Consider the following 22,720-nt stretch of genomic DNA (forward strand, 5'->3'; position numbering starts at 1 on the left):
GTGTTTTACAAATTTATGTCACTCAATCCTCAATAAAACCTTATAATATAATTATCATTTTTTCTTTTTGATAGATCAGGAAACAGGAGTTGAGATTTTCAGCAAATATGGCCACAGTTGGAGTTAGTTAAGTGCAGGATCCAGGATCTGAAGCCAGGCCTAATTCTAAAGCCTGTTCTCTTCTCCACCATTCTCTTTCTATACACAAATATATCATGACATGTTACAGTTGGTAGGAGACCAAAAAAAGATGAAAAAATTCCAAGGTGATTTTGAAACAATCTCTGATTTCAAACCTCTTCACCTCAAATTAGATACTCAGTATGGCTCACTCAAATTCTTGAGTTCAGCAGCTTTTTCTGCGTGGAATTTTTAGGAAGCATAGATATCTCTTATAGATAAGCATAGAATGACAGAGCTAGAAGGAATTTTCAGTTTATTTTTGTCAATTTACACTTTTTAAACACTTTGTGGGGTTGAAGCTTTGAATAAAAGAGTCCAACACAGCAACTTAACAATAGCTAAAATTATAACTGAATGTCAGGGCACCTGGGTGGCTCAGTCAGTTAAGCATCTGATTCAGCTCAGGTCATGATCTCATGGCTCGTGAGTTTGAGCCCCGTGTCGGGCTCTGTGCTGACAGCTCAGAGTCTGGAACCTGCTTCAGATTCTGTGTCTCCCTTGCTCTCCGCCCCTCCCCCACTCACACTGTCTCTCACTCTCTCTCTCTCAAGAAAAAAAAAAAACATTAAAAATTAAAAAAAAATTATAACTGAATGTCAGTAGGTGTATACACACACACTCTCTTACCTTATGTATTTTTGGTGTTCTTATCTGTTGGAACTGGATGCTGAGGATACATATAAGTCTCAATCTTGGCCACATTTCAGACTGGTCTAGAAATCCAGGGATTTAAAAAAAATCCTTATGCTCAAGTTACCACCCAGATCAATGAAATGAGAATACTTAGAGTCAGACCCAAGCATGACAGGATCTTTAAAATTCCCTGGATGACTGAACGTGCAGCCAAAGTCGAGAAGCGTTAGTAGACATTGAGCGGAGCTATGAGACAGTGATGAACTGGACCCATTTGCAAGTTTCCAGTGCTAATAGACAGATCCTACAGGTAAGAAATACTAACTGTACAGAAGGATATGATCTCTAAATTGAGGATAAAGTTTACATTCATGGGTTAACACCCTGTTTATTACTGATTTTGGTGGCTTGGGGGATTGTGGACTAAACTGGGATAATATTGTGTAATGTCAAGGTGGTTTTAACCTATCATTAACTAGACTCAATTTACTCCTTTGGGCTGGGCTTGAGAAGTTATACCACCAAGATGATGATGTCACCTAGATGAAAAGCTTCCTAATAAGATTCTAAAAACTGGAATAGCCTCTGCTTCTTCACATTAACCTGGTCTCAGGCAAGCCACAGCTCCTAAAGTATGAGAAGGGATGTCCAGGAACAGTACCAGACTTTATTTATAAAAACAGACAAGAATAAAAGAACATGGTGCACTTAGGAAAATCCAGAGTTTGACAGAACTAGAGTGCAGAAAGTACACGGAAGAGGCAGGCTATGAAAGCAGAAAAGTTGGCAGAGGCATAATCACAAAAGGCATAGTCATTATTTATGAGTAGACTTCACCCTCTAAGTGAAGTAGGGAAGAAAATGAAGGACACTGAGCAGGGGAGGAGCATGATCTGACCAGTGTTTTCAAAAGACAAATTTGGCAAGCATATATTAAGTTGGCATTATGGGGTCACAGGCTAAAGGCAAAGAGATCACTGAACTAGGCCCAAAGGAAAGGAAAGCCTGAATAAATGCACTAACACTGAGAATACAGAAGAAAGGGTAGATTCGTGGAATATTTGGGACTGAGAATCACAATGACCTTGCATCCCTGTGAAAGAGATGTTTCTAATCACTATCATCAGTTTTCCTGCCCATTTCTTCCTCAAATACACTATCAGCCTTTTGCCCACACCGCTCCAGAAAAGTCACATTTACCAAGATCTCCTATAAAGCCCATCGCTAAATCCAATGGTCACTTCTCAGTTTTGTTACACAGACATACTTTTTTACACAAGTGCATAGACAAGTAAAAAGTATGTCTCCCTTCCCTGGTTATTGTCTCTCCTTAGTAGTTATCACTAATATATTCTGTATTTTACTTATGTACTTTAATTTGGGGCAGCTTCTCTACTAGAATGTAACTTCCATGAGGGCAAATAATGTTGTATCCACTGTTCTATCCCCCATGCCTAGAGCAATCACTGACACCCCGTAGGTGCTCAAAAGATAGCTGCTGAATTAATTAATGAGTGAAAAGTGAGCCCTGGGGCACTATGCCATTTAGAGACTGGGGAGATGAGAAAGAACAAACCAGGGAGATAGGGAGCAACAGAGCTAGGAGAGGGTGGTATCCTGGAAGTTAAGTGAAGAGAAACTTCAAGGAAAAGAGAATGATTAACTGCAACAAATGTTGTTATAATAAGACAAAAAAAAAAAAAAAAAGTGAAATGAGTGAAAGAAGGGAATTCTGGATGCCTTAGAACTCATGATTGGGAAGGACTGACTGTAATTCCATTAACCAAGATAGAGAACATAAGATGGGAGATTGCAAAGGATAAATAATAAGTCACTTTAACAAAGAATTTAATTTACAATCTAATTAATCTTAACCTCTATTTAGTGCCTTATCAATTCTAGATCTAGGACTAGAAGGAGGGAAAAATGAACAGCTAGAAATGAAATTATTTAATCCCTTGATTTTTTTTTTAAACCAAACAAGTATTTCTCCAACAGGAGCTCTATGACGATTCTTAACACTCAACACAAATGCTTATGTTTTACTTTTTTTAAATGTTTATTTATTATTATTTTTTTTTTTTTGAGAGACAGAGATACAGAGTGTGAGTGGGGGAGGGGCAGAGAGGGAGACACAGAATTCAAAGCAGGCTCCAGGCTCTGAGCTGTCTGCACTGAGCCACCCAGGCGCCCCTATGTTTTACTTTTAAACCCTTTATTCTACTAGGGAGCTCCTTATTCATCTATTTATGTAAAAATTGGAAAGGTTTGTCTACTAATTACTAATTGCCTTTTTGAAATCTCTACTTGAATGTATCGTATATACCTCAAATTCAAAACATCCAAACATGAAATTCTCACTTTTTCCCTCACCCTTTCAAACTTGATACTCTATCGGAGCTCATCTCAATGAATTCATCACCAAATGTTGCTGATTTTTCTTTCCTAAATGTCCCTTGACCCCAACCTGTCTCCAACTCCTATGTCCATTCTCTTCTAAATGTTTATCCATAAAACAACTGAGTAATCATTTAGAAATGCAAATGTAATAGTTTTCCCATTTAATGTTTAAAATGTTAAAGTGATCCCCCTTAGAATAGATACAAATTCTTAACATGGTCTGTAAGACCTTCATTTTCCTGCTTCATTTCTAATTAGATCTCCCTTTGTCCCCCAGTTTCTGATCTCTACCCTCAGGATGTCTGTGAGAAACTACTATATACCTGGGAAGTCAGGATAAAGTGGTTTTCACCTCAAATTCCTGCCTTCATATATGAAGATAAGTTTCAACAGCACTACTAATAGAAAATTTTTATTTTATGTCATACGTTCATAACAAAATAAACTTTCATAGTTATTCCTCTTACTCCCTAAAGGGAGAGGATGATAGTTACCAGGCTAAAAATCAAATATTCCCCTCCCACAATTCACCTCCAAGAAAAGGCACATCTTTCTGTTCTGATAAGTGTGTTTAAATCTATTGACACTCATTGAAAAACCAAAGTAATAAAAAGTCAATAAAAAATATTATCTAACTATCCCTCAATTTTTTTCACAAAAAAAGTTATACTTGGTTTATCCCATATGCCTATATTATTTGATTATAATAAGGGCAATGAAAATAAAAATTCAAGGTCAAAATGTTTTACAGAAAAAGGTGTTTTTAAAAAAAATTTTTTTTAACGTTTATTCATCTTTGAGAGAGAGAGAGAGAGAGACAGACAGACAGAACATGAGTGGGGGAGGGGCAGAGAGAGAGGAAGACAGAATCTGAAGCAGGCTCCAGGCTCTGAGGTGACAGCACAGAGCCGGACGCGGGGCTCAACCTCACGGATCGCGAGATCATGACCTGAGCTGAAGTCGGACACTTAACCAACTGAGCCACCCAGGTGCCCCAGAAAAAGGTTTTTTAAAGAAAAAACCTTGTTATATGTAACATACAAAATTCAAAACATTATTTCCCTCTCTAAACTTGTCATGTATAAGGTCTTTACTAGAGTATTACTATATTGTATTTTTCTCTTAAGTAACCAGGAAATGTAAATACAACAATGATTAAGTGGTTGAATAAAAGGAATCATTAGGATCTAGTAGAATACAAAGATATTTAGGGGCACCTAGGTGGCTCAGTTGGTTAAGCATCCGACTCCCAGCTCAAGTCATGATCTCATGGTTTGTGGTTTTGAGCCCCACATCAGGCTCTGAGATGTAAGAGCCTGCTTCAGATTCTATGTCTTTCCCTCTCTCTCTCTCTCTGTCCCTCCCCTGCTTCTTCACACTCTCTCTCTCTCAAAAATAAACATTAGGAAAAAAGAATATAGAAATATTTAATCAAAAAATAAGGAAGTAACTGGATAAAGAAACTGAATAAAGACTCACATGTAAATAAAGGAACTTCATATATGAGAAAACAGCATTATAAAGTACTGGAGAAAGGAAAGGCTATTCAACAACAAATAAGGTACAAAAATTAACTTTTTCACAGGATAAAAAATAAATAGATCCCCTGTCATGCCATATTCTCATTATCAAAAAATTAAGGGGAAAGGGGAAAAAAATCAAAATGTAATAAAAATCTGAAAATAAAAAACACAAAACTTCAACTATTTAAAAACAATTTTCTGAAACAACATAGGGGGAATAAAGAATGAAAAACATGAATAAATTAAAATTTTAAACTTACATTCCACAGAGGTTTAGAGTTTTAGTCTTCGTCTAACCAAAAGGCCAAAGTTTTGGTCTAACCAAAAGCAAAGTTTTAAGACAGAAAAGACACTGAGAAAAGATATTTGCAATAACTATCAAGGACTAAGGATCAATCTACAATTTGAAATCTGAATTTCGTATAATTTTCACATGTTGTGACATTTTATGGGTTGTTTTTTTTTTTTTTTGCTGAATCATAAAATAACTGTAAAAAATATCCTTAGCTCACAGGTTGCACAAGAACAGGTGGTAGACTGGATTTGACCCGTGGGCTATAGTTTGCCATATCCAAAGAATATCCATAAATCAATAAGAAAAAGATATATAACCCAAGGGAAAAAATGCATGATGAATATAAGAAAGCTATTAACAAAAGAGGTCATCTGAAAGGCCAAAACACATCAAAGAAATTAAGGAAACAAATTAAATCACTAGGATATTACCTTCCACGTACCAGATTGGGGAAAATGAAGAAGTCTGACCATATGAATGTTGGGAAGGATATGGCAAAACGGGAACTCTCAAACGCTTTTGAGAAGACTATAAATTAGTAGTGACACAGCACAGAAATTATCTAGTAAAAGTGAAATGCAAATAATCTACATCCTGGCAATTCAACTTCTAGGTATAGCTCCTAGAGAAACTCTGATATGTGTGTAAGGATATTTACTGCAGCATTATTTGTAATAACACAGAACAAAACAAACACTGAAATAAACTCAGATTTCTGTTAGGAGGGAAAAAAAATAGAAGAAGTATGCTCATAAAATTGAATACTATACAACACATGCAAGAAATCAACCAAATCCTATATACCAACAAGAGCAAAATAAAATAAGCCAGACGCAGAATTCTATAGAGAGAACGTTACCACTTAGTAAATTTTAGAATACGTGTAATACTAAACTAAATACTGCTCATGGATACATTTGTATTAGGATTTTTCATCTCTGATAAAGGAGATTCAAATACCAACTTTTTTTTTTTTAAGCAAATCCTAAATCTGTATGTATGAGTCTGTATTATTTATGTCTGTGTGCATCTGTGTTAGGATATGGTTATAGCAATGAGAACTAGTGAAAAGACATGCCATATTTTATTTTGAAAGTTATGGGGATTTACATTTATGAAAATTCATTATTGTAGCAAAATAAAGAATGGACTAAGGGTACTAAGACTGGAGACATAATAATTTAAGTGAGAAAAAAGGAAATCCTAAAATTAGGAAGTGAGAATGGAAGAGGACAAGAGAAGACAAAGTTGAGAAGCATTCAGAAGTTTTAATCAAGTGGACTTGATGGCAGGTTACATGTTGGCAGCCATTTTGGGAGTGCAGAAAGCTTCACATATTTCCCAACTGCTTCCTGAATACGCTTGCTATGGGCTTTTAAACAGCTTTCAAAAGTGACATCTACACTAGCTGATGATGATAATGGTCCATCAGCTATAGCTAAGTGATAGAAAAGGATTTTAGAAAACAAAATATCAGTTAAAGCAATTTTGAAAGAGAGCAGAAAGGTTTTCTCTGCTCTGCAGTTTCTGCCAGATTATATGCACAGCATGTCCTCCTGGTTAACGGTACTGGTGAATACTAACACCTCTGAGGAAGAGACGATAAAAGACTTCGGGACCATACAAGAACAAATTCCATACTTACTGTATGACTTTGGCCAAGTCATTTAACTTCTTTTTCTCTGCCTCTGTTTCTTCATCTGCTAAGTGAGTAACATAAAGTACAGGTGATCCTTGACAACATGGAATCGAACTGTGTGGGCCCTTATACGTGATTTTATAAATGTATATTCTCTTCCTTATGCTTTTCTTAGCTTTTTCTTTCCTCTAGCTTACTTCATTGTAAGAATATAGTACATAATACATATAACACAGAAACTATGTGTTAATCAACTGTGTTATTTGTAAGGCCTCCAGTCAACAGTAGACTATTAGTAGTTAAATTTTTGGAGAGTCAAAAGTTATTTGTGGATTTTCAACTGTGCAGGAATCAACATTCCAAACGCTCAATTGTTCAAGGGTCAACTGTAATATAATTTATCCCATAGGTTCTGAAAAGTAAATGAGTATAATTATGTATGTATTTATGTGTGGGTGTATGTCTTTCTATGCACATACAAAGTGTTTGCTATCATTATTCTTCACCAGTTAGGAGGCACCCACTAAGTGCTAGGGCATTGCACTAGGTGCTGGAGAAGTGGAGATGACAAATTTATATTGTCTGCCCTCTTTACAGTATGTAGCCATCACACCGTGAGAGACAAACTTATGAGCTAATGTGCTATCTTCAACCTAAGTAACTAAAACGTCCTGAAGCGATTTCTCAGTCTGAGCCTACCAACAATTTTGACATCATTTAATCTTTTGACAATTGCTTAAAATCAACAGATAAGGCTTATAGTTTTATACAGAGAAAAATCCATATTAATATACAAACCTATAGATGAAGTTACTTTCTAAACTCTATTTTCATTATGTCTAAATTTTCCTGTTATTCTATTTCTTTTATCCTTCTGAAAGATTCTAATCTAAAAGATTCATTACTAAATAAAACTAATAAAATACTAATAAAACTTATCTCTGAATTTCCCCCCTACTCTAAGAATATATTCATTTTTTATTTCTTATATCTGTAACCATACTGTTAATCTGAAAGATTCATAAATAATACACTCAGAAACTACCTGGATCTTAGAATTACAAAGACAATGATGGTTAAATGAATATTAACAAGAGGTTTTTTTATTGCTTTGCTGAAAATGAATTACTCTTTATTTACAGTATAAAATCTTTTGTTTTTATGCTGTAATAAAGTATTTTTACATTTTCTTTAATAAAAAGATGTTTCTTTATTGCCCAAGACATCTACTACAACAGTCATTCCCTCATCAACTTACTTTGTAACAGTCTCCTTCAACAAAAGATATCTTAATTGCATCCAGCTCTCTATTGCAAATTTACTGTACTAATCCTTGCCAGCCATTTTGTTTTCAGCTTGTAACACTAGCAGCCAGCTGCCTTCGGCCTGACTCTATTAGCATATCGGATAATTTAGAAAGTAAGCACAGAAATGGAACCTAAAAGATACAGTTGGTTTTTATCAGAATATATCCATATATTAGATATTACTGTTTAAATATGCTTCATGTTTCTCTACTTCCTTTCAATTTAATTAATTTTCTTAATTTAAATGCTCATTTCCTGCTCACAGTAATTTTCCCTCCCCTAAACCTATAAATGAGGTTGACCTATTACTGTTTATATATAAGAATTTCAAATTTTAATAAAACAAACTACACATGTATTTTAAATATTTTCTGTAAAAGATAAAAGGGTTGGACATTTGGTACTGTAATTTACAACTATATTCCAGCAGACCATCTAGCCAAGAATAATAAATACATAATAGATAACATATATTGTTCGCACATTTCAAGGGTGTTTCTAACAGCCAGCAGACAGCAAACAATTCTCCACCTGTTTTGACTTGCAATGGGCTGCTGTTTGAATGTCAATAACAACGTGTCCTCACCAAGCATCACTGAAGTCTTAGATGACAAATCATCTAATACAATTTTAATAGGATGGTGAAGGGTAGGGCCAAAGAGTTCTTATTAGTGGCCTGTTCTTCAGAACTCTTTACCATCACATCCTCCTGCCTTCCCCCAACAAGTCCCACTCATCTATATTTAATAAGTATTCTGAAATCATATTCTTCATTAACCCACACCATCACTTAAAGTAAAACTCTTTTTAGAGAGGCTCTTCTAGTTGATTAAATACTATTTAGAAAGTTTGTTAACTTAATAGAATAGAACACCCTTGAAATAACAGTAAGAAAAAAAAAGGCCAAAGTTGGGGCGGGGGGAACCCCTGCAAGGAAATAAAATGCTCCAAAGATAGAAATTACTGAAGTGCTTTAACTTCATTTTCTCTTTCAAACCCCTCCCTGTCTCCACTGTATTTTTTATGCTTTTACTGTGATGCTAACTAGCCATCCAGTCTGCTATAGAAGCCTCTGGTTAGAATAGATTTCAAGGCTGCTGTGTCTTGTGAGGAACCAATCAGATTTCTTTGTTTCATCTGCAACATTCCATCAGGGTTATATAACATTTTAGATACATGAAACATTCTAATAATATAGGATATTTCAGTCTATAGTTAGCTATCTACTGTCACTAAATCTGACATATAAAAATCCCATATTATTCTTCTGTGTTATTCAATAAAATCAAAGGAATATAGTATAGATGAGAGGGTTATTTTTCTTTCGGGGAAGAAAACAGAGTGAATTTGCTTTGTCTAAAAGAAAGAGTTTGTGAAAATACAGCATCCGAGCACTCTGCAGACTACTCAGATGCGTGCTGATCCTCCTTATTTCTGTTTATAGTAAAGTGGCTGAGGTAATCCAACACAGTGGCAAACAGCCATACAGTTGTTAATTCTTATCACATACAACATGTCACTAGTATAGAATAAAATATTATAAATAGATTTCACATACAACATGTCACTAGTATAGAATACAATATTATAAATAGATTTAAACTCAGGCTTAATCTTTTGCAATTTTTTTAAAGCACAGAAAAATTAAGTGAAATATTTAAGACACCTGGACAAATACTTTCTCAAAGAAGAGAATTTGAACTCTAAATGTCAAACCCCAATTTAACACCTACAACACTAACCAAAAAATAGTATACCAGCAGCACTGTTCCTATATGATCAGAACACTTGCAGTACACTTTTACTGGCACCATACAAACATTTCCTCTCTCAATCTCTCTCTCTGCCTCAGATAATGCTGCATAACTTAAATACTGTTCTTCTGTGCTATTAATAAAACAACTGAGATATTCAAGAGCACATTAAGCTGAAACCTGTGAATCTAGTATTTTGTTTCTTTTTACAACTCAAAGGCATCCCACATATGATGGTTACAAATCAGCACAGGATTAAAATAGTGCCCGAATGCATAAAAAAGCTCAATCTGTTGGGTGTGGCTTAAGTAAATATATCTTGTCTCAACTGGACAGCTCCCCAGTAACATGCAGCCACTGAAACCCAAAATATATGAGTACATAAGTAAAGTGCTTCCGGGAAGGGGTGGGAAACTAAACCTCCATGTTTTTTCTAGGCTTGATGTTCAATTGTTTCTATACTGTACTTCTAAAATGACAGTGCCTTGAGTCAATGCTGAACATTGCTCAAGAAACCAAGGACAGAGAAATTTTACTTGTCCTACTTCCTCTCTTCATTTTATACTCACTGTCTACAACATGGCCGTTCTTACAAACATTTTGCTTTCATAAAAGAGGTAATCATTTAAATCATGACTATGTGCAATGCGAACTCACACTGCATTACAGTCATCAATAAAATATGAAGTGCCAACTCCAGTGTTCATTCTACTTATTTTCCATCTCACCAGAGAATGCTCTACTAATGTTCTCTACTATTACAAATGAACAATATAAAGAAAAAGACATTGGTAGGAGCTGCGACAAATATAAAACAGAAAAAATATAAAACCTGTGTTTACTTTTTAACAATCTAGTATTAATAGGGAAAAAAACCCTTCATGTGTATGTGTGTGTTGTGTGTATATCTATCTATCTATACATATATATACACACAACACACACACACATTATACACGTTTAGTACAAATATAAATCTGTTTATAATCTACCATGCATACATTTATTAAATGTTACACATGCAATATACCTGAAACCTGTATATATAGGGAGCATGCAGATTTCAGAACTATACATTTTCATTCTTTAATGGTCACAATCAAACATTAAAACAGCTAAGGATTTCTGACATACTGAACTATATCCAAGCTTTTAATCTTGTTAAACAATTTTCTCTGCTATTCAATGCAGCAAACCCACCTTTGAATCATATTGACGGTTATTTTTTTCCCATGCCCTCTACGTGCTGCACCATTTTGTCTGTCTTCTGGCCAGTGGAGAGATCGGCAGACAGCAGTGAAGGAGTGTACTGGAGTCAGCAGAGGCAGTGCCAGCCTCCTGCTGCAGTCTGTATATTGAACGCACTCAAACCCACAGGTGCCTACGTAAAATCCTCCAGCTGCAGCTGCCACTTAATGTTTCCTTCAGCAGCAGATCTGTATGCTATTTTCACTTTGCTTTAACCCAATAAATGGACAGGATACACAAGTGTGCACCTTTTAAAAATGAATTTTACATAAAATATTTATAGACATTATCTCCATTAAGTAGCTAAAAATGAGTGACTTTTTAAATCAGAAAGATAGTCACTAAATTATGAAGATTCAGAAGAATAATCATCAAAAGAGAAATACATTTCTAACACTCTATAAATTCTAAACTGGTAATTTAATTCTTCAAAAATATAGAACATTAAAAGCCAGCATATGATTTACCTTACATCTTCTTACATAATTATGAAAGTAATTTTTCGTATACCGTAAGTATATCACGTATAAATCCATAAAAAGGCCTGCCTCTAACCATACCTTTTCATCAGTACATAATCCACTGATAAGAAAATACAGAACTTCTCTGTTAAAAGGCTAAGTGAATCAAGGTAAACCAATGTTCAAACACTAACAGATGAAAAAGAAACAGAGGCTCACAATCCTTTCACATAAACTTCAAACACATACACTTTTATCCTACCCGAATTCTAGAATTCAAAAACCAGGAAAAATCTTAAGGAATCAAAAAAAGTCTTTTTAATTTTTCAGGTGAACAAATTAAGGACCAGAGAGGTTAACACTGAGGTACCTTTCCCAAGGTCACACAGCTAGTCAGCAGCAAAACTTCGTCTTCAAAACATGTCTTTTTTCTTTTTAAGTTTATTTATTTGAAAGAGAGAGCACGAATGGGGAGGGGTAGAGAGAGGGACAGAAAGAATCTCAAGCAGGTTCCACACTGTCAGCACAGAGCCCGATGTGGAACTTCAACTTATGAACCATGGGATCATGACCTGAGCCAAAACCAAGAGTCAGATGCTTAACCAACTGAGCCACCCAGGCACCCCAAACACATCTTTTAATAAGTAATTAATAACTACTAAAACTCAACCAAAATCAAATAGTAACATGAATATTCTTATAATTATTAAATAAATATTGTGATTAAATAACCTTTGCAAAAAAGAAATCTCCAGGCCCAAATGGTTTCACAGGTAATTCTACCAAACATTTAGGTAAATAACACCAATTCTACACTATCTCTTCCAGAAAAGAGAAGGAAATACTCCCAACTCATTTTATGAAGACAAAATTACTCTGATATCAAAGCAGATAAAAACATTACAAAATAAGAAAACTATAGGCCAATATCCCTCTTGAACACAGAAACAAAAATCCTCAACAAAAAATTAGCAGATCAAATCCAATGATGTATAAACACACACACCCAGTGACCAAGAGGAGTTTATACTAGGCATGCTCAGCTAGTTTACTATGGAAATCACTCAATGTAATCCATCATATTAATGATTTAAAGAAGAAAAATTGCATCATCATATCACTTGATGCAGAAAAGTATTTAAAAAATCCAACATCCCTTCATGAAAACATTAGAAAATTAGGAACAGGAGGGAATTTCCTCAACTCGATAAAGAACATCTACAAAAAACCTGCAGTCAACATCATACTTAGTGGTAAAGACTAAATGCTTCACCCTTAAAATCAGGAACAAGGCAAGAACACACATTCTCACCACTGTTGGCTACCATCATACTAGAAGTACTAATCAGTGCACACAGATTACAAAGGAAGAACTAAAACTATCTTTATCCTTAGAAGACATTATTGTCCACTTAAAAATTGAAAGGAATCTACCAAAATCAAACAAACCACCCCCCCTCAAACACCTCTTAGAACTAAGAAGTGAGTTTAGCAAGGTCATAGTACAATGTCAAAAAAAATCAATCATAAATCTATATACATATACACGTGTGTATATGTATACACACACACACACACACACACATTGGCAGTATACAAATAGAAAACAAGATTCTAATGGCATCCCATTAACAACATCTAATAAAAGAAAAAAGAAAAATAGGCATAAATTTGACAAAACAAATATAGGATCTGTATGGTAAAAAATGCTAATGAAAGACATCAGGTAAGATCTAAATAAATGGAAAACCATATCATATTCATGGACTGGAAGACCCCACATAGTAAAGATTTCAAGTCTACTCTAAATGGTCTGTAGATTTAATGCAATTCCAACCAATATCCCAGAAGGATTTTTTTTTTAATAAATACAGATTCTAAAACGTATATGGAAAGGCAAAAGATCTAAACTATCTAAAACAAGTATGAAAAAGAAAAATCAAGTTACAGGAACTACACTACCCTGTTTTAAGACTTTCTATAAGCTACAGTAATCAAGACAGTATGCTATTATACACAGATATAAACATATCAGTGGAAAAGAATAGATGGCACAGAAATAGACCCAAACAAATATGGCCAACAGACTTGACAATGATGCAAAAGTAATTCAAAGGAGAGAGGATGTTCTTTTCAACAACAGGAACAACTGCCTATCCATATGTAAAAAGCACACACATCAACCTTAATCTTACATGTTATATGAAAAATAGCTCAAAACAGACCATAAATCTAAACTATAAAACTTACAGGGAAAAAAATAAGAGAAATTTTTATGACCTGGGTTAGGCACAGTTTTAAGATATGATACCAAAGGGATGACCCATTTATTTTTTTTTTTTTTAAATTTTAATTTTTTTTTTTCAACGTTTATTTATTTTTGGGACAGAGAGAGACAGAGCATGAATGGGGGAGGGGCAGAGAGAGAGGGAGACACAGAACCGGAAACAGGCTCCAGGCTCTGAGCCATCAGCCCAGAGCCCGACGCGGGGCTCGAACTCACGGACCGCGAGATCGTGACCTGGCTGAAGTCGGACGCTTAACCGACTGCGCCACCCAGGCGCCCCGGGATGACCCATTTAAACAACAACAACAACAAAGATAAACTGGACTTCATCAAAATTTAAAACTTTTGTTCTGAAAAAAAAAATCACCATTATGAGAACCAAAAAAGCAATTCACATATCCAACAAAGGATGGATATCTGGAATATACAGCGAACTCTCAAAACTCAATAGCAAGAAAACAAATAACTGAATTAAAAAATGGGACGAAATCTAAACAGACACTTGATATATATATTAAAGGCAAATAATCACATGAAAATGTGTTCAGCATCATCAGCCACTAGAAAAATGCAAATTAAAACTACAATGAGCTTCCACTGACCATTTGACAGAATGGCTAAAAATAAAAGATACCTATCTTTTAAGTACCAAGTGCTAGCAAGGATGTGCAACAACTGGAACTTTCATACACTGCTGGTGGGAGTGACAATGGTATAGCCACTCTGGAAAACAGTTTAACAGTTTCTTATAAAGTTAAACATATACCTCCCATATAATCCAACAATCTCTCTCCTAGGCACTGACCCTAGAGAAATGAAAGCTTACATTCACACAAAAACCTATACATGAATGTTTCTAAGTTGCTTTACTCATAACTTCTACCAAATGGAAACAACCCAAATGTTCTTTAGTGGGTGAATGAATAAAGAAACAATGGTACATCTATACAATGGTGTACCACTGGGCAATAAAAAGCAATAAACTATTGCTGGACACAACAACTTGAATGAATCTGAAAGGCATTATACTGAATGAAAGGAGCCAGTCTTTAAAGGCTCTATTATTCTGTTTTCCATTTATATCCCATTCTTAAACAAACAAAAACTACAGAGAAAAAGAAAAATAGCTCATTGCTTTTCAGGATTAGAGATGGAGTAAGGGTGTAACCAGAAGGGGTACCATAATGTAACCTGTACCATTATGTATGCTAATTGTGGTGGCAGCTACATATATCCATATGCATGTTGAAATTCACTGAACTGTACATACACGCATACAAAGTAAATCCTACCTTACAAGTTTTTAAAACTTCAGCCACCACCATGTGGTCATGACTCCCAATTCTAGACCTCTTACTCTGCCCTCTCCTAAGCCCCTAACCCATGTATCTAACTTCTCCTGAATATACCATTATCACTGCAAACTTATTATCTCCAAAAATTAATTCATTACATTCCCTCTTAAAATTCAAGTGAATGGGACCCACCATTCACCCAACCATCTAAGCCAGAAACATGAGAGTAATCTTTGAGTAAGTTACAGCATAACCAGGACAATAACTTGAACTATGGTACTGCTGTATCTCCAGTACCCCTAACTGTAGCTAGCATAGAGCAAGCACTCAGCCAGTATTTTTTGTTGAGTGAATACATAAGTGAATAAATAAAAGGATGGCACCTTCTTCATTTAGCCCAAACTCAATCAATCAAGTCCAGTGGGATCTCTCCATCTCCACTGCCACCTTTTAATTTCAGGCCCTCATTATCTCTCACTTGGACACTGCTGCCACTGCTCCTAACATTGACATGCGTTGTTTTGCCCTGCCCACTATCATACCACACCCCTTTCTGGGAACTGCCCTTTACCAATCTTCATTCCATCTGCTAATTTACTCCCTCCCTTTGCCATGGTTGATTTCTACCGAGGTAAGTTACCTAACCCAAGGTGACATGATGACAAACCTTACCCAAACCCCAGTCCAGAGTACAACTGATTTGTCCAGGGTGCATACAAGACCTAAGTTAGGAGAGAGTGAACCTACCCATGGGCATATGGATTTGAAAACAAAATGATTGAGTTGGTGTTCACCTCTGGGTGCCTAAGCTGTTAAGATGTAAAAGTGAAGTGTTGTTAGTAGCTATGTTCCACTATGTGAACTGAACAGAGGAAACTAATGTGTAAGGTCAGAAAAGAATGAAACAGACATACAGAAAGCAGCAGATATAAGAAATGGATATAAGAAAGCAGATATAAGATAAAGAAAGCAAATATAAGAAAGTACCAAACTATCTGTATGTTGTTCCCTAAATGTATCAAGTTCCCTCACAACTTCAGCCATTATAATTTCTGTATCCTCTACCTAAAACAAGTCACTACTTCCTCCCAGAATTGTTCCATTTCCCTCAAGTCTGAGATGGAGTTCTTTTTCTATGCTCTAACAGCATCCTGTACAGAACTTCATCATAATAGTTCTCATACTGTATTTTAATACTACAGGTTTACTTATACCATAGAGTATAATCTGGGAGAGACTATGTCTTATATCTCTAAGTAAACTGTATCCCTCAGTATTTTACCTGACCCATAATAGGTGCTCACAATATAATCAGGGATGAAAAGACAGCACACAGACAGGAAGGGAGGAAAGAAGTATCTAAATAGTTCCTAATAGTATTTTAGCCTCAGAATATAAAGTGATTGGAAGGTTAACAGAAAGGAGATTTACTCCGAGTCTGGCCACAGATGGGAACTAAGAATTAATTGCTAAGTAACACAATATTCTGAGTAAAGAAATGACTACACTAACTAACTAGTACATGAATAATACCAGAGGTAACAGAACGGGGCATAAAGTAAATTTTTAGAGCAGAAAAAGTACAGCGAAGCATTATTTTGAAATAATCAGTTTTTTTCTTCAATATTGTCTTTCTCCCACCAAACACCCAAAACTTCAAGCAGCCAAGTCTTTTGTGGTTAGGATGGAAAGTGACAGCAAAAGGGCAGACAAACCTGTTCCAAATATTTGAGTTTGAAAAATCTGGCTCCTTAACAAAAGACACAAAAAGGATTCATTATCATTAAAAATACATATTTAGAAGAAAAAACTTAGTAAGAGCAAATCTCCCATGTACTCCTAATCTAGACTAGAAAAGAATAACCCTGGTCAAGAACAATATAGAAATCTATCTTCTAGGTTGATCAGCTGGTTTGTTTCCCAGGCAAGGCCTCTTACACAGAAAAATCCTATGGTTCTCAGGGCCATCTTCAGCTTTGCAGGTCATAAACCAAGTCTGTAAAGAAGATATGTCTTCAAAGCAGATAACCCTGATTTTATTTCAGGTATTTTAGGCTGGTTCTCTCCCTAGCCTCAGCAAATAAACCTTAACTAGTAAATAAATCTTAATAGTAACAGTTGAAATTCCACTAATTGGTTTAAGAAAGGTTATGTGCTTGGGCACCTGGGTGGCTCAGTCAGTTGAGCTTCTGAGTCCTGATTTCAGCTTAGGTCATGATCCCAGGGTCATGGGATTGAGCCCTACATTAGGTTCTACATTGAGCATAGAGCCTGCTTAAGATTCTCTCCCTCTCTCTCTCTCTCTCTCTCTCTCCCCTGCTCACATGCGCTCTAAAATTAAAAAACAAAAACAAAAACAAAAAATGAAAAAAAAAAAAGTTATGTGCTTTACTTTGGCCAATGGGATGTGAAGTGAATGGGGGCGGGAGAGAGAAAGCTTTCTGGTAAGTTTTCCTCAATCTTAAAAATGGACCCAGAAAGGCCTGTTGTTCTACCAGTCTCCAAACAATGCTGTGTGTAGATATACAAGCTGAAGGTATGGTAGGTCTCTTGCAGCTATTTAAGGACAAGCCAGAAAACCACCACCGAGATGCTGAAAATGGCACAGCAGAAAGATGGAAAGAAACAGAGTCCTTGGTGATGCTGCTGAGCCTCGGAATTAACTTATCTATAAATCACCACACCTCCTGAATTCTCTATTATATGAACTTGTAAATCTTCTTCATATTTCAGTCATTCTAAACTGGATCTTTGGTAATTCTAACCATTCTGTTACAACAGCAAATAAAACTGACCAGGGAAAAAATTATACAAGATCTAATCAAACATAAATTTTAACAGAAAGTTCTCATTTCCTCTAGAAATTTCAAACTTAATAAACCTGGGACCAGGGTACTGAGTTAAGATGCTAAACTCCTTTTTTTTTTTTTTTTAATGTTTTATTTATTTTTTGAGAGTGAAAGTGCGAGCAGGGGAATGGCAGAGGGAGAGACGGATAAAGGATCGTAAGTGGGCTCCGCATTGACAGTAGCAAGCCTGATGTGGGCCTCAAACTAACAAATCATGAGATTATGACCTGAGCCAAAGTCGGACACTCAACCCACTGAGCCACCCAGGTGCCGTCATGCTAAAATCTTTTTTACTCATCAGTTTAAAACCCTGTAATGGCTTCCTTATGGCTGTAAAGATATAATCCAAACTCTTTAGCGTGGCACACAAAACATTTCATTAACTGATGAGTGATTAACTGTCCATTCTTTTTAGCAACTTTCTAACTCACCCTAGGTTCCAGGAATAGAGAATTCTTACAGTTGCTGGAATGCACCATATAGTCTCCCATCTTCATCTACTGGCAAATGCTACTTTCTCTACGTGGACCCCTAATGCATACTTACTCTTCAAAGTTCAACTTGAATTCTCCTCTCCTTCCTGCCTATCCCCAACTGTATTATCACTGATAGGTTTGGAATCTCTCTTCTGTATTAGAGTCTGAGCTCCCTGAGAACAGGAACTATCCGCAACATGTATCATAATGCTTAATACAAAGTAAGTACTAAAAAAAATCTTTGAGATTTAATTAACTGTACTTGGGGCAGTCCTAAGTTCTTTCCATTATGCTATTGAATACAGACTTATAAAAATATATCCATCATCACAGAAAGTTCTACTGAACAGTATTATTCTAAAGGGTCACTAAGTTATTTCAAAGTGATTTAATTTTTTTTTCAACGTTTATTTTTGGGACAGAGAGAGACAGAGCATGGGGGGAGGGGCAGAGACAGAGGGAGACACAGAATCCGAAGCAGGCTCCGGGCTCTGAGCCATCAGCCCAGAGCCTGACGCGGGGCTCGAACTCACAGACCGCGAGATCGTGACCTGGCTGAAGTCGGACGCTTAACCGACTGTGCCACCCAGGCGCCCCTCAAAGTGATTTAAAACTAGCTTTATCTGATTTTTTTTAGTTACAAAATATAACATGAAATAATATTATGGCTTTTTCAGAAAATTCATGCCATGTGACAAATTTTTATTAAGAAAACTGGACCAAGGAAACGAAACAGATAAGAGATGTCTCTGTTCTCAATAACATTCTTGGTCTGAGCACAGACTACTACCTAAAGGCTGTATAATAACCATAAATGATATTTACCAAATTCTTTCTTAATCAAAATGATAAGCTCCCTAAAATAAAATCTTTAGTGAACAAAATTTTCCCACAATTTTCAAATTTTACACATATTTCAAGTTAATATAGACTAACACACGAGTATAATTTTGGTTAAAGTATTTAACACAGTGAAAGGCACATAATAAATATTTAGTAAATGTATGCTGATCCTGAATCTATTGCATGCAGATGAACAAAGTAATTTTCCAAGTTTTATATCTTTATGTACTGGAAGAGCCAACAACAGGCTGCCCCAAGATGGGCCACTTTGGTATAAAGATCATTTTGAGTTAAAAAGCAATTAAAACGGGGAGACTGTGTGGCTCAGTCAGTTGAGCATCTGAGCTTGGCTCAGGTCATGAGCTCCATGAGTTCAAGCCCTAAGTTGGGCTCTCTGCTGTTAGTGCAGAGCCGGCTTCAGATCCTCTGTCCCCCCTCTCTCTCTGCTGCTCCTCCTCCTCTCATGCTTGTGTGTATGTGTGTGTGTGCGTGTGCTCTCTCTCAAAAATAAATTTTAAAACATTTAAAAAAAAAAGCAATTAAAACCCTGCAAATTCAAGAAAAGTGCTTTACCTTCCCCTTCAACTGCCTAAAAATAATTTAGATAATCTACTCTAGGAAAAGAGCTATTCCCATAGATAACCACATTATTACATAAGCCAAGTACGGTAGATAGGGAGGAACCTAGCAAGATCTGTTTGATCAAAGTCCTCTATGTCCCATTGTGTCAGAGTGGCCTAGCAAACATTTGTTTACTAAACATTTACCTTTTTTCATCTTCCTGTGAAATGCATTCCTTCCTTTTAAAGCCCCAGACCCCTTCCTCTCCTTAGTTCAGAATGACATATATATACCTTATGTTGCCTGCATTTGGAATTTCCATGTCTATATGGATTTTCCATTCTTAGCCTATTAAGTTTGATTTTCTCCTATTAACCTGTCAATGTCCATTTGATTCTTAGTCTGGGAAGAAGGATCTTGATGAAGACAGGAATTCTTGCTCCCTGACAATACACACAGAAAGGACATTTCAATGACATAGACTCATGTGAGGATAGTAAAACCATTTTGTTATGGAAATGAACCATTTTGTTTGTGAGATTGAGCCCCCTATCAGGCTCTTTGGTGACAGTGTGGAGCCTGCTTGAGATTCTGCCTCCTCTCTCTCTGACCCTCCCCTACTTGTACGTGCACATGTGCTCTCGCTCTCTCGCGTGCTCTCGCGCTCTCTCTCTCAAAAATAAACTTTCAACGGGCGCCTGGGTGGTTCCGTCCGTTAAGTGTCCAACTTCGGCTCAGGTCATGAGCTCATGGTTCATGGGTTTAAGCCTTGCGTCAGGCTCAGAGCCTGGAGCCTGATTTGGATTCTGTGTCTCCCTCTCTCCCTGCTCCTCCCCCACTTTCTCTCTCTCTCTCTCTCTCTCTCTCTCTCTCTAAAATAAACAAAAAAAAATTCAAAAATAAACTTTTAAAAAAAGTCTTAAAAAAAGAAATAAAATTAGTGTTATAGTTATATCTTTATCATATATATTTATTACTTTACTGATATGCCCTATTGATTACACAAAGTAATTTTACAAAAGACATTTCATTTGAAAATTGTTGAATCACAGAGCTACATGCAAGAATTTCAGTCATTCTAGTAGTAAAGATAACATTTTCAGTGTTACTTGTTTCTTCAACTTATTAAAAGATTAATGGTGGTTTAGGAAAAAAAACAAAACAAAACAAAACTCAGCTCGTTTATCTTTAGTTTAAAAACATGACCAGTTTACATCTTGATAATGCATAAAAGATTCCTTTGAAATTCCTTTAAAGAACCAGGATTTTTGATGGAAGATACTTAGGGATGAATTAAAAAAAAACATGACTCCTGCTCAGAACATTCTGAATCTGGAAAAAAAAATTAAGTTAACCTATTTTTTCCAGGAAGTCAAATAAAACCTGATAGAAAAAATCTATGAAAATGGGGTGGGGTGGAGCAGAGCATATTTTTAATGTTAGATTTTTGGTTATTGAGTTTCTTTAAAGACATACAATTATACTTGTATGAAAAATGTTTCCCATTTACAGAACTGTATTCCAGAGATTCTTGAGGGCAAGAGTGTATGAATGCTGCACCAAAGCAATTTTCAAAAGACACTTTCTCCTTTTAGCATCTCATTCATTTCATGGCTCTCTCATTAACCTTTTACTATCATCAGTACATGTATATATTATTATTAAAACTGCCATATACCATAAAAAGTAAGCATGATTATATATTATGTATGAGGAAACCATGGGATAATATAGAATACCACAAATTAGCAAAACCACAAATCTATAATCTAGAGGCTTTTAATTTGAAATATTTAAAATTTTCTAAGAAAACAAAAACTACATATATTCAGATGAAAAATTTGACAGCATTAATTTACTATTTTAATTTGGTGAGAGCATTACTATACATAAAAATATGCTATATAAAAAAAGCATTTAAAAAAATTACACATATATACGTTATTTTTAAGCCCAGCGCAGAGCCCAACATGGGGCTTGAACTAATGACCCTGAGATTAAGACCTGAGCTGAGATCAAGACTCTGATGCTTAAACAACTGGGCCACCCAGGCATCCTGAAAAGTATATATTTGAACACTATTTAAATCTATTTTTAGATCAGAAATTAGAACATATTTCCTAAATATTTATCTCTCTTCATTGAACATTCTGATTTATGTATGTAGGATCATAAGTGACATATCTGAAATATACTTGGCTTTTTAAAGTAACTGATCTGCAGAAAGTGTCCAAATTAAACCAGTTTAAATAATTTAATCTTTTAAAAAACTGCTATTTAAAACATATGATTGGATTAATAATGGAAGTCAGTTTCATCAGAGGAATTTCAATCAGTATTTTATATTTCAAGCACCTTGTGCAATATGCAGAGTATAGGCACCTGGAAATAAGCACAAGCTAATTAGAAGAATGAAAACTTACTTCCTATAAGCTGGAAAGAATTAGTCACAAAAGGACTTGTGCTAACAGCAAAACCTCTACATAATTTTCTCTGGCTTCTTTCTTCAGCAACAATGATGGAAATGGTAAACTATGAAAATACCAAACTATGACTTTGAGCTGCTATATTGCAGAGCAGTGCTAAAAGGGCTGTAACATTAATTTGTCCTAAAATCCAGGGGAAGCATAATCTCAAAGCTCAAATAAGGGTAAATTATAGGGGCACCTGGGTGGTCTAGTAGGTTGAGAGTCCAACTCTGGATTTTGGCTTAGGTCATGACCTCATGGTCCTGAAATTGAGCCTTGAGTTGGGCTCCATGCTGAGCACAAAGTCTGCTTAGGATTCTCTCTCTCCCTGTGTCCCTCACCCACTTGCACACATGCTGTCTCTCAAAAAAATAAAATTAAAAAAAGAGTAAATTACAAATAAACCCAGAAGAATGGAAATAAACCACAGAGTTAAACAAATTACATTTAAAAGCAAGATTTTGTGCAAAAGGTAAAAGCTTATTTCTGGAGAGTTAT

At 35.7% G+C, this 22,720-nt stretch overlaps 1 protein-coding gene across 1 annotated transcript in view; it reads right to left on the minus strand.

Annotated features, from left to right (window-relative positions):
- The window catches only part of TANC2 (tetratricopeptide repeat, ankyrin repeat and coiled-coil containing 2), a 371,592-nt gene that overhangs the window by 267,064 nt on the left and 81,808 nt on the right, over positions 1-22,720 (minus strand). The window lies entirely within an intron of this gene.

Source organism: Lynx rufus, unplaced genomic scaffold, assembly GCF_022079265.1.
Source record: "Lynx rufus isolate CCGP_SWC_20201006 ecotype Redwood Valley unplaced genomic scaffold, mLynRuf1.p SCAF_18, whole genome shotgun sequence".
Taxonomy (NCBI): domain Eukaryota; kingdom Metazoa; phylum Chordata; class Mammalia; order Carnivora; family Felidae; genus Lynx; species Lynx rufus.